Here is a 13,141-nt window from a genome sequence, read left to right as displayed (position 1 = left end):
CCTGTGCATGCCACATCCCCCTTACATATCTCCTTCTTTTCAAAGGTGTTGCAGAGTGAAAGAAAGGCTAGGCTCCCATGTAATATCCCTAAGGGAAGGAAAGTCTAAACCTTCAGGCAAATCATTCTGACATTTAGGATCTTCAACTACGTTTTGCATTTTTTGTTCCTGTCCCTAATAATAATTTATGAATAAGCCCACTTACTTATTTGAATAAGTATCTAAGAGTACTCTAAATCTTTGACCTACTAAAACAAGTCCAATGATTTCCTTTGTTTGTCTACACTTTTTAAACACATAATTAATGCATTTTATTTCATTCAGCATTTGTTTCTATGTTCACCTTACATGGAAATTTGGTATATTCTGTATTTCATTTTTATGATATTATAAGAGTGCAGGTATTAATTTCTTTGATATCTTCCTTAAAGCCCCTCCCGAAGTGGTCTAAATCACAGCGCATGCTGAATTAGCACTATTGTTTCTGTGGTAAAAATATGGAGAGAGTTCTGTGTGGGATAGCCACAGCATTTTTGAGAAACCTCAGAAGGGATATTTGGTGTTGCAAAATCAAGTACTCTTTTTGACCTAAACCATATTCTGGTTTTCTTGAAATTATTGAAGGGTTAGAACTTTTCCCCCATTAACATGGTTGGTAAAGTCACGTTTTCCCCCAAGAGCACAAACGTGCAAGTAAAACAGATCGGTCATAGAAATCTGCTTGAGATTTCAGAGACTGACGCAGTTGCTGCATCTTTCTTATCTCTAATATGTCGGTTAAACCTGCCACTTCCATCTTCAAGTTGGCATTTCTTGGGGGCCTTTTCTCTAGAACTTTTGGAGGCGGAGTTTTTCAGAAACAAAATACAACAAAACAAACTGCTTTTATTCTTGAACTAGGGTGTTGCATAATATTAGACTGGGTTCTTAGGACAACCGAGAGGATGAAATATGAGCACACATGGAAAGCATCTCTAACAAGGCCAGGTACAAAGTAGGCATTCCATAAAATCTAGCCACTGAAATCGCCTCCAAGTTATCTGCTCCCTTCTCTGTGGAGCTAGCATTGGTAACCCCATCAGCCTTAGGTGCCATCAGCCCTGGGAACAGCAGCCATGAGACAAGGGTGATAGATAAAGGAAAACAGACAGGAAAGGTAAAAAGAAAGGAAAAATAAAAGATTTATATTTGGTAGGAAGTGGTCAGGAGATGAAAGAAAAAGATGCTAAAGATAACATAAAAACTAAAGAAGAAAAAAAAAAGTACAGATTTCCGCTAGCAGTGATGCTAAAGGTGAATTCGAGCCCCTGGAGGTGATCAGCTGCTGGGCCCTTTACCTCACTATTGGTCTGCTGCCATTTCTTTTCCTCATGTTTCAACTTTTAACATGTGTTTCAGTTCATCTGCAAAATTCTCCAGATCCATTTCTATAAAACATAGATGAACATTACTTTTTCCTAGTGTGATCTAAAGAAACAGCCACAAAGAGTCAATATCCAATTAGTTTCTCTCTAAATCTCTAGAAACCCATTATAATTATTCCTAAAGGGGATTTTTTTTATTGTCAACCTTTCCTAGATCTCCATCAAAGGATGTGGTTACTGAATTATCAAGGGCTTTCTTGGTAAGGCATTGTCACCTGTAAGTCAACCCTTAATGGCACTGGAAAAAGCTTTCTCCTGGTTGGTAAATAATTAATGCACTCTGGGAAACTCCTTACCATTTTAGGCCGTAAGAACATCATTTAGGGCACTAAAGTCACAATAGCAATTTTCTTTTTTCAGGTCTTTGTGGCCTTAAAAAACTAAAGCAACTCCAAAAAGTCTTATGGATATATCTATATTGATATCTATATCTGCATCTATCTATTTCTATAGCTATAGATATTTATTTTTTACCATGAGCCTCCTAGAATGAAGTTTCTTGTAAGAGTGATGGCTGACTTGGGCACTGAAAGAGACCATAGAGACTGATAGTGCAGAGGAAAGCTATTTTTTGATACTATCAGAAAATCAGGATGGGGAAGGAAAGACCCTCTGCTCAAGTAGCAGAAGGGAGACATCATTATGAAGCCACTCTGAATTATCCACTCTGCAGCCTCTCTGTTGGGGAATGAAGAAATAGTGTGATACGGTGATGTGGGACAGGACAGGGGACAACCTAGGAGATTTGGTGGCCTCTGTGCTACCTCAAATCTTTAGATAAAATGATCCAAGGTATTGGCTTCTTTTCAGGGTCCTGTCTGGTTAGTAAAGGCAAGATTCCAGTTGGGGGTTGTAGAATGTCTCTGGGCTTGTCAGACCTTGGCAATGCCCTGTTTATCCTGAGATCTTTTGTGCTAACAGATGAGCATGGACCAAGAGTGGCATTAATGCCATAAGTATTAATCAGAGCAGGTTATTCCTTGGTGCAGCAAATACTCATTCAATGAATAAGTGAGTGTGTACCCGAGTGGCCTCCTGGGCATTCTAAAAATACTTTGGGAAACAGCAGGGGTCTCACAGTGCCTGATGGAGACTCAGCCAGTGTGGAACTGCACTATCAAATAGCTACTTGGGAAAGGGTTTTAGAGACCCTTGGCAGAAGGGTAAAACGAAAGAGTGAGCTGATATTCTTTTTCCTGAGATTCCTCTGTTTCCCTCTCTCTCTTTCTTTTTCTTTCTGTTTCCATCTCTAATCTCTAAGACTTAATAGAAACATTGCTTTATAGTTTCTCCCACCCTCTCAGCCAGTGCTTCCTAGTGGGGTGAGTGAATCTGATCCAGAAGGAACTGAGTTCCCACCCTCCCAAGACCATGGGCTAACTCTGGAAGAAGGGATGCCATTTTGTGCACAGATACAAACGGCTGCTGTACAAAGCTCCCCGCCTGCACTTCTGGGGCAGGGTCAGCCTTCTGATAGCTGAAGGGCAGTGGCTTCCACTTGCACAGTGGGTGCAAACTGTCAGGGCAGTGAGGCAAAAGGAATCATTCTGGCTCTTCGGGCACAAAGATGAGAAAATTCAATGGTAGAGCTCAAAGGATGGAACTGCTGGGTGCAAAAGATTACTACACATTAACATATCAACATTCACAGAAGCAATAATAAATAGGTGTCCCCAAATGGAAAAAAGACGATATCCTTGACCCTAGGTGAATTCTGAGCACAAGAATGTATTCTCCTCGCACTTGTGGATGTTAAAGGCAGGCAAATGAATATAACATCATTAAGCATCCAACACTAAGCACCTTCTAGGGGCCAGCCATGGTCTAAGCATGGAACAAAGTTTTGAACAAGTCAGACTTTACCTATCAATGAGAATTAGGAAGTAAACATATTGAAAAGCACACAAATACATTAACCAGAAAATACCCAATTAAACAAAAATTTAATTAATTAATAAAATAGTGGCTAAGAAACTATTTTAATTGTATGGTCTGGAGAGATATCTTGAAGTAAGTGATGTTTGAGCTGAACATTAAGAAAAACAAGAGGCCGAGCAGGCCAAGATTTGGGGAAAGAGGACAACCCACGGTACGACCCCAAAGCAAGACCTAGCTTGCTGTGTCTAAAGAAATGAAGGCAGCCGGTGTAAAACAAAGGAGGGCACTGACAGAGATTCAATGACTGAGGGAAAAGGTAGCATGAGAGGAGATTCCAGGCCAGGCAATGCTGGACTATGTACATTAGAGAATGATCTTGGATGTCATTCCAAGTGTGATGATAAGTCATGACAAGATTCTGAGACGAGGAGTGATGTGATCTAATATATAATGGGTTTCTTAAGACCATACTGGGGGCTCTGTGGAGAAGCAATTGCATAGGAACAAGAATAGAAGCAGAAATTAATCAGGAGGCTAATACAGTTCAAGAAAGAAAAAAATGACATATTGGCTGCGGTAGTAGCTATGAGACTGAAGGAAAATAAATAGTTTCAGGAATTTTTTTTTTTTTTTTGAGACAGAGTTTCTTTCTTGTTGCCCAGGCTGGAGTTCAGTGGCACAATCTCAGCTCACTGCAACCTCTGGCTCCTGGGTTCAAGCGAGTCTCCAGCCTCAGCCTCCCAAGTAGCTGGTATTACAGGCATGTACCACCACGCCCAGCTAGTTTTATATTTTTAGCAGAGATGGGGGTCTTACCATGTTGGCCAGGCTGGTCTCAAAGTCCTGACCATGGTGATCCACTCGCCTCAGCCTCCCAAAGTGCTGGGATTACAAGCGTGAGCCACCAATCCCAGCTAGGAAATATTCTGGAGACAGGATTTTTAGAACAAACCTATGGATCAGCATGTGAGAAGAAAAAGCAGCCTGTTCTAGTGTTGTTTGCTGGGATAGTAAGACATATACTTAGACATATTTAATCAGGCATTGATTGGATGTTTTAAGTTTGGGAGGATAAGACACCTAAGTTGATGTCAAGTAGGTAATTTGAGTATAGAGTACAGGGGGAAAAGTCAGTCCTTGGTTATGACTTTGGAAATTACTGGCATACAGAATGTATTTAAACATAAGAAAACAAAACATTATGTCATATCAATCTTATCTCATCCACCCTAAATCAACCCTTAGGAAATTAGGTACAGTAGGTGCCAAGGAAAAATAGATCAGAAAGACATAGCTCTTGTAGGAACTATTAATAGAGGGAGAGGCAGGCCATAATACTATCGTTATAATGCAATGGTAAAAAGTGGGTATAAATATAAAGAAAGCTATGTTATAGAATAAGTACTTATGTCCGGAAGTGTCAGGGATGGTAGAGACAAGAGATGACCTGAAAGATAATTATTTCGCTGGAATAATTTTCTGTGAGTCCCTTACTCTTAATGTGGGCCTATTTACAGACCATAGTAAGCAGATGGAGGTTGTTGTAGAAGTGTTATATGGACAAGAGGAAATTCAATGTTTAATGGCTTGTTAGATCTTGGGCAGTGCACTAATCACTCTGGAACGTGACATGCTCCTCTGTGAAAACAGAGGCTGGAATTTAATCGGCAGTCTCCTGTCTCAGAGAGATGATATAAGAATAGGTATCCATAAGAACATACTTTTTAATATATTTAAAGGCCACATTATATTATCATGCATATTTCAATGTATTAAGTGGTATAACATGCATATGTAAATGTTTATAAATGTATATATAGATATGCACATGTATAGAAAAGTCTAGGAGCAATAAAATATTTAGCTTTATTAAGATTATGCAGATTACCAGAAGAGTGAAATTCCTTAACATTAATTATATCAAGTCAGCTGGAAGATAGAGCAAGATGGCAGAATGGGGCTCTCTAGTGATTGTCTCCCTCACCCCCCAGAAACATCCATTTGAACAACTATCCATGCACAAAAATACCTTCACAAGAGCTAAGACAACCAGGTGAGAGATCACAGTACCTGGCTGTAACACAATAAAATGAGACACACTGAAGAGGGTAGTTATATCAACTCAGTGAAGTGATATTGTTATGCCTTATTAAGCAGAATCTCTAACTGATTGTGGTGAATAAAGAGGAAAACCAAAATAATTACAGTTAACCCCTGATAACATGGGTTTGAACTGCACAGTTCCACTTGTGAGTAGATTTCCTTCCATCTCTTCTCGCTACCCTGAGACAAGATTCCCTCTTCCTCTTCCTCCCTCTCTTCAGCCTACTCAACTTGAAGATAACAAATATGAAGACCTTTATGATGATCCACTTCCACTTAATAAATAGTAAATATATATTTTCTCTTATGGTTTTCTTAATAACATTTTCCTTTCTCTAGGTTACTTTATTGTAAGAATATAGTAAATGATACATAAAACACACGAAATATGTGTTATTTGACTGTTGATGTTATCAGTAAGGCTTCTGGTCAACATAGGCTATTAGTAGTTAAGATTTTGGGGGATTCAAAAGTTATACACAGATTTTCAACTATGCAGGGATTTGCTCCTAACTCCCTCATTATTCAAGAATCAGCTGTATTGCTAAGTTAATGCAGTTTTGTAGACAAAATATTTCAAGCTATGGAGTACATGGGGGACAAAATGACAAAAAGCACATTTGGTGGTGCATGTTTTGTGCATCTGTGCCTTGCATATTTATAGTGTCGATGCCAGCCCTGATAGTTGTGCTTTGATGGCTTTTTCTGTTTCCTTCTTTTGTTTTTTATTTCAGCTGTACTAGCTGTTCAGCTTAATTAGTTATTTTCACTACCTACAATGTGGCACTGTTCACAACAGCAAAGACTTGGAACCAACTCAAATACCCATCAAAGATAGGCTGGATAAAGAAAATGTGGCACATATACATCATGGAATACTATGCAGCCATAAAAAAGGATGAGTCCGTGTCCTTTGCAGGGACATGGATGAAACTGGAAACTATCATTCTCAGCAAACTGACACAAGAACAGAAAACCAAACACCACATGTTCTCACTCATAATTGGGTGTTGAACAATGAGAACACATGGACACTGGGAGGGGAATATCATGCCTCAGGGCCTAGGGGGTGGGGGCTAGGGGAGGAATAGCAGGGGGTGGGGGGATTGGGGAGGGATAGAATTAGGAGAAATACCTAATGTAGATGACAGGGCAATGGATGCAGCAAACCACCATGGCATGTGTATGCCTATGTAACAAACCTGCATGATCTGCACATGTGCCCCAGAACTTAAAGTGTAATAAATTTTTTAAAAAGTTAGAATTATATATATTTTCGATGAATTAATTTCTAACTTATATAAAATAATGCAATTCTTGCAAAGTACTCTGTAATGTACTACAAGAAAATTGGATAATGGCCCTTAACTTTATTAATCTTACTTGGTTGAGCAATTTATTCCCAAAGAATCATTTATTAATCTCAGAATAAGGTCAGTTTTAATAAGTACTCTGCATTTCTGAAGTATTGACTTCCAGGATAATATGTTCAAGAATCTACTTAGTAATTTGTATATTGTCTCCATGAAGTCAGTACAAGCAGAGACTGCCTTTCAATAAAATGGATTCTGAGCTGGGTGGTTAGCCATGAATGAACTTAGCCATGAACTAAGCCCAATGGGTTTCTGGGCTTAGTCGGGAAGAGAGGGAAGGAGAAAGCCCAGTCATACACTGCTGAACATGGGACATATTCGGCCAAAAAAATCAGTTAAAACAAAGTCTAAGTCCACATTTAGGGGATCAATGAAGCAAGATCACTGAAATTTCTTGAAATAAGGATTTGGCTTTTGATACACACACACACACACACACACACACACACACACACACAAATGTATATATGTATAGATAATATATATATTTATCAAAAGGCAAATTATATACATATTTATCTTTCTATAAATGTGGAAATAAATATATTTTAAAAACATAAAAACTTTTTTGGACCTCTGAACAGTAATTTAAGAGTTTGTATTATTTTATTTTGAATTACTTGTGGTGAGGAGGCAGCATGTTCTTTTCATTGCTGAAGCCTATTCAAAGGCTTTCCTTTACCTTTGAATGTCACGAGGGCCCACACACACGCTAAGTGTTGGCCTCCTTTCCTTGATGAAGTTGGGTTCAGGATTGTTTGCGATGTTGAGAAGTTGATCTCATTTTGAGTCAGGTTAGCTCTAATGCTCAGGTGTTAAGCTCACCAGATCATAGTTCTGTATCTATCCAAGACCACCCAGGAAGTCCACTCAGAAAGGAAAATCAGTCCGTCTTTCAGGTGCAGTGTGGTTTTGCCTGACTCTTATTTTATGGGCTCCACAAAGATGGGACAGGTCTCTGGGGATAGGGCTGTATCTCTGACTGATGCTGGATTTGGTGATCTGCTACTTAGGACTGAAGATATTCTGCCTCATTGTTCCATCCTACCCATCATGCTGAAATTGGGATTCCTGTGGGATTTAAATGATTTGTCCCAAGATGCATGGAAACTATAGATAAAATCCAAAAGACAGACTTGACTTTTTAAATCCCAAATTACTCTTTGATACGATTGAAATTTTCCCTGGCCTCATTGTTCCTAATTTCCCAGGGCAATGGAAGTGATGAGGTAAGTAAATGTAAGTTGAAATATAACATTAGTCAACAATGCTTAAAGTAGGAATGCTTAGGGGGCATGTATATGTTTGTGTATTTCCAGAAAAATGTATTAATTTTCTCCTTGACCATATTTAGATTAAAGTGTCCTTAAAATTTATATTAAAAATTGCTGACTCCTTAAGCCAAGCAAGAACACATTTCATACACTAATTAGATATTTGAATGATTAATTATATCTTAATATAACACTTGTCTTTGGTATAACTTCTATCACTCAATTCAAAAAGTTATATATGATAGAAAAAAGACCACCAAAGCAAAGGTGTAAAGTTTATGTGGTTAAGTGTTCAGGTTTGCTGAACAAATTAGTTTTATTGCTAGTTTTATTTTGCTAGTAGTTTCAATAGAAGAGGTGTTTTATTTAAGGGATTTTTCTCTTTCACTAATACTTCCTATTTAAGTTACTGAACTTAAAAAACAATATTGAAATTTCTAGTTCTAGGGCCGGGCGCAGTGGCTCAAGCCTGTAATCCTAGCACTTTGGGAGGCCGAGGCGGGTCGATCATGAGGTCAAGAGATCGAGACCATCCTGGTCAACATGGTGAAACCCCGTCTCTACTAAAAATACAAAAAATTAGCTGGGCATGGTGGCACGTGCCTGTAATCCCAGCTACTCAGGAGGCTGAGACAGGAGAATTGCCTGAACCCAGGAGGTGGAGGTTGCGGTGAGCCGAGATCGCGCCATTGCACTCCAGCCTGGGTGACAAGAGCGAAAACTCCATCTCAAAAAAAAAAAAAGAAAGAAATTTCTAGTTCTATGAAATATGTAATATAGTTCTGCTTAAAAATCTAAATGACTTTACGATGATATCAATTATTATACTTCAAGGACTATTTGAGGCTTTCAGGCTATTCGCTCCTATGCTAAATAGCTCCAGGCTACTATGGCTTTCAAAGCTTTTGTGTCAGCATTTGGCAGGTTTTCAGGTCACTTTTACTGTTTTCAACACTTTTACTGTTTTCAAGCTGACTGTGGTAACCCTCCCTACCTTCACTTCAACTGCTTTGAATCTTCTAGAAGCTGCAAAGGCAGATAACCAAGCTGGTTAATAGTGTCTTTGAAGTGCATTATTCTTGTAAATACATGGGCTTAGAGTTAATTTCTAAACATAGCTGAGAAATTCAATTAGATGTATTGAAGAGAATTTCTCTTAGAATGTGCAGATGAGTGTGCCAGCCACTTTTTTTTTTTTTTTTCTCCCAGAAGTCCATTTAGCTTACTTCTGGCTTCCCAGTTCTGTCCAGGTGGTTGAACTTGTCAAAGGCCAGCCCGTCCCATAGTTAGGGGGAGGTGTAGCATGCTGCAGCAGTGAGATCAGGAGCTTTGGGGCAGACCTCAGTTGGAATTCTGGCTCCGTCAAAGTCCTGCTTTGCAACATTGGGCAAGCTACTTTGCCTCCCAAGACTGAGTTTTATCAACTGGAAAATGAGAATGAAAATAAAACCTCTCCAGAGTTATGGTGAGGATAAAGCGAGGTGTGTGGTATAACAATAGCTACTATTTATCAAGCACTTATTAGGTGCCAGGTACATAGTTACACTCATATAAACAGTAGGTCCTTCAGACACACTTGGCTTTGTGCCCTTACTAGTTGAACTTCACACAATTAGTCTGCTGAAGTCCTCACACATTATTCAAATGCCATAGAAAAGAAGGTAGAAGGGAATGGGAATCAGAAAGAACCTGCCATGTAGATACTAGGTTGGAGATTTTCCTTGTATCATCTAATCATCTGAGCAATGCTTTGAAATAGAACCTATTATCCTTATTGTACAGATGAGAAAAACAAAGACCCAGATAGGTTGTGCTTATGCTTTCCTACATATTAGAGGGAGTAGTGAGATGAATAGAACAAATTTAGTACAATTGAGAACTCAATTCTGTAAGAGTAAATTGTAACACTAACATTAACAATCTAGTTAATTCCTTGTTTAGTAAATTATCAAACAAGTTTTTCTTTTATAGAGTTAAAATAATGAAGTGAAGACATCTTTTCCACACATTAAAAATAAAGATATCAAATTTATTTTATTCTACTTGACATAGATGTTCTCATAGATCATTGCATGAGTTAAAGGATAAATTACTTTGTTTCAATCATAATACATACTGAGGCTTGTTTTTGCTGCCAAAACTGTTCTCTGGTTTAGAAAATTTCCCCTAGGTCATTTAGAAGTATTCCCAGAAAAGATGAAAATGCCAAAAACCTGGTCAAAAATTTTTTTCAAGTATTGCACCAAGAATGGAAAGAATCCAGGAATCAAGAATGTATATTTAACTGGTTGCAAGGAAAAGAGGGGTTATCTGAATGCCAGCGACTCAGCGTTTGTCACTTTCACAGTTGACAATTTCCCCCTCATTCTCTTGCTGACTTCATGTATTGTGTGGTCAATTTTTCCCACCTTTCTCTTATTTTAAATGTTATTACTTATTCTCAGGCGGAAAAGGCTCTTCAGAAAAATTTCTTTTTGGGCTCCACCTTTTCAAAGGAAGGTGTAAATTAGATGTAGCAAATTTGTAATTCTATTTCCATCTTTAAAAAGAAATGTTATTCAGGCATTGGTCTGCTCTGTCACCTTGAATCAGAAAACGGCTCCATCTGGTTTATTTAGTTTTTGATAGCTCACACTTCAAAGAAAGGCAAGGGTTATATCCGCTGACAATTGTGCAAGCCTGCGCAAGCAAAAATAAAATTCTCCCCGACCCCCGCAGCGATCAGTATGTATATCCTGAAGCAGGAGAGAGCTGATGACGTCTGTTGTGGTTTGCTGACTCCCAGCAGGCTTCATTCTGCAGGCTTGACTCAGGAAAAAGAATCCCACCAGCTTCAAGTGAAATTGTGCCCAAGTAAAGATTACTGATAAAAAATTATGGAATTGGCTCTGGTGCTACTTTTGGGCTTAAAATTCTGTGTGTGTGTCCATGTGCTTGCACACACTCATGCATATATGTATATTTTAACTTCAACATTGATATTCACCATAATCTTTCAGAATTCCTTGCAGCTCTCATAGGGTATTTAAGCTTCGAGGCAAAGTTCTGGAAGTAACTCCTCACGTGGAATTGGCCAAATGTTCCATTGATAACTGTGTGGACTCCCCAAGGTCAGATTCAGTTCTGAATTGATGGAAAAATAACAGAGGGCCAATGTGTTTTATGCATCATCATTTCAAAGAGATGAGGCTTTGAATGGAGCTACGGATCACCAATATTTCATTTTATCTATAATTTTTTACTCTACCTACTTTCAAAAGAACCCCAGTTCTGTTTCTAGCCCTGCTTTGGTTATGCAACCGCTGTCTGCTTTGGCTGCCCCATCTGCAATATAAGGATAATAATACTGCCACCTACATCATGTCATAGAGGTGCTTTAAAACTAATGAATAGAGAACTGCAGGAGCTGCCAGCTCTTTGAAATATAACCAGCTTATAGCTTACAATATATTTTCAACAGGGCTAAAAGTTCACACCCTAGATATATTAATAGTTCTATAAAAGCTTGCAAATAAGAGTGTATTCATAAATTAAATAATTCAAATTAATTTAAAAATGAATGGAGTATATATCATATGTATACATGCACACAGAAACAGGAAATGCATGCCAATTGTTGAAATATTTGTTATGAAATATTTTCACAGAAAAACTTAGAAAATGATATAATGAACAATCTGTACCAGTTAATACTGACAATGATATCACCTTGATGGTGTTGTAGGGTGATTTTATTTTCATTGATACAGCTTTCCTCTATATTTCAAGTTTCCTAACATGAACATGTCACTCTTCTAAAATTATGAAAACAATCCCAATAAATATCTTTGAAAAAGCTAATTTGAAAGGGAAAAATTGCTTCGGTAAAATTTAAATGACAGAGCTTTTAAGAAAAAATTCCTTTGAATTCTAAAAGAACAAGTTTGGGGTGAGACACAATGAAATAAATGAATTGGTCAAATTTAGTGCCAGTCTTAGAGTAACTTGAGGAAGAACCTTGTTTACAACAGGAATAACTGCTCAGAGAAAACCTATCATTTAAGAAAATATTTAGTCCTTGCCCAAATCTAAAGTCTTTATATTTATCCACAAGTTTGTATAGCATGTCAGGAAGCAGTTACATCTAGCCTTGCCTCTTCAGTGTAGCACACTACTGTCAATAAATGTCGCGCGCACCAAAAGTATAAAAGGAAGATTCTACCAGGCAAGTTAATCCTACTGCCCATTCCTCCTGATGCGGGAGTGCTTTGAGTTCTCATCTGCTAAAAGCCCTCTCAACTCCAGTCTTCCTCATGTCCTGTTCCGCCTTCCTGGAACACTCCTTCACCAGGCTAATTCCTATGCATACCTTAGGTATGAGTTTACTCTGATGTTCCAGAAATCACATCTTGGTCCCCAAGGCCAAGTTGAATGCCCTCCCATGTGCTGCTGTGGCCACCCCATCCTCATTCCTAACAGTATGTTTGTCTCGTCCACCACCTCTGGTCTGAAAGCCACTTAGGGCAGAGATCCCTGGGCCTGGCACATGGTTAAGTATGACTCATTAGATTGGGACTGCTGTAACTTCTCCCAGTTCTGTGATGATTCCAGTCTACAGGATTTGGAAAGAAAGAGGAAAACCTTTGTCTTGGCCATTGTCATCATGCCTGTGTTTTTCTTACACAAAAGAACTGGTGAAAAGAGGCAGAAACCTTAAAGATTTATTACGAGGAAATTTTGATTTAGCTTATTGCATAACTTATTGAGTGAGATTTGTTATTCAGAAAAATACCTTGGCCTGTCTTAGAGAAGTGACTACATACACATAAGAATTTTAAAATAAAAAAGATGAAAAAGGATTTTTTCCCCCTCTGACTGTTGTAATTCTCAAAGGCAAACATTTGTGTTAGTTCTACACATGTTACATCAAAGATAACATGGTTTCTGCTTCTTCTTTGAAAAAATACCCTGCATCTGTAAGCCATTAGCTTTCGTCTGGTGTTTTTGTTATATTGGATGAAATCCTTGAATGCTTCATGTCTTCATTTTCCTAACTGTAGAATGGGGCTAATTCTGCTCTCCACAGTGAAAGGTAACGTTAGAAAAAGTT

At 38.3% G+C, this 13,141-nt stretch overlaps 1 protein-coding gene and 1 long non-coding RNA gene across 5 annotated transcripts in view; one reads left to right on the top strand and one right to left on the bottom strand.

The window, feature by feature from the left end:
* The window catches only part of PDE7B (phosphodiesterase 7B), a 343,532-nt gene that overhangs the window by 162,315 nt on the left and 168,076 nt on the right, over window positions 1-13,141 (bottom strand). The gene's annotated exons all lie outside the window — the stretch shown is intronic.
* Window positions 1-13,141, top strand: part of LOC118152992 (uncharacterized) — a 134,798-nt gene that overhangs the window by 22,120 nt on the left and 99,537 nt on the right. The gene's annotated exons all lie outside the window — the stretch shown is intronic.

This window comes from Callithrix jacchus, chromosome 4 (genome assembly GCF_049354715.1).
Source record: "Callithrix jacchus isolate 240 chromosome 4, calJac240_pri, whole genome shotgun sequence".
Taxonomy (NCBI): domain Eukaryota; kingdom Metazoa; phylum Chordata; class Mammalia; order Primates; family Cebidae; genus Callithrix; species Callithrix jacchus.
This window is presented reverse-complemented; position numbering and strand designations above follow the sequence as displayed.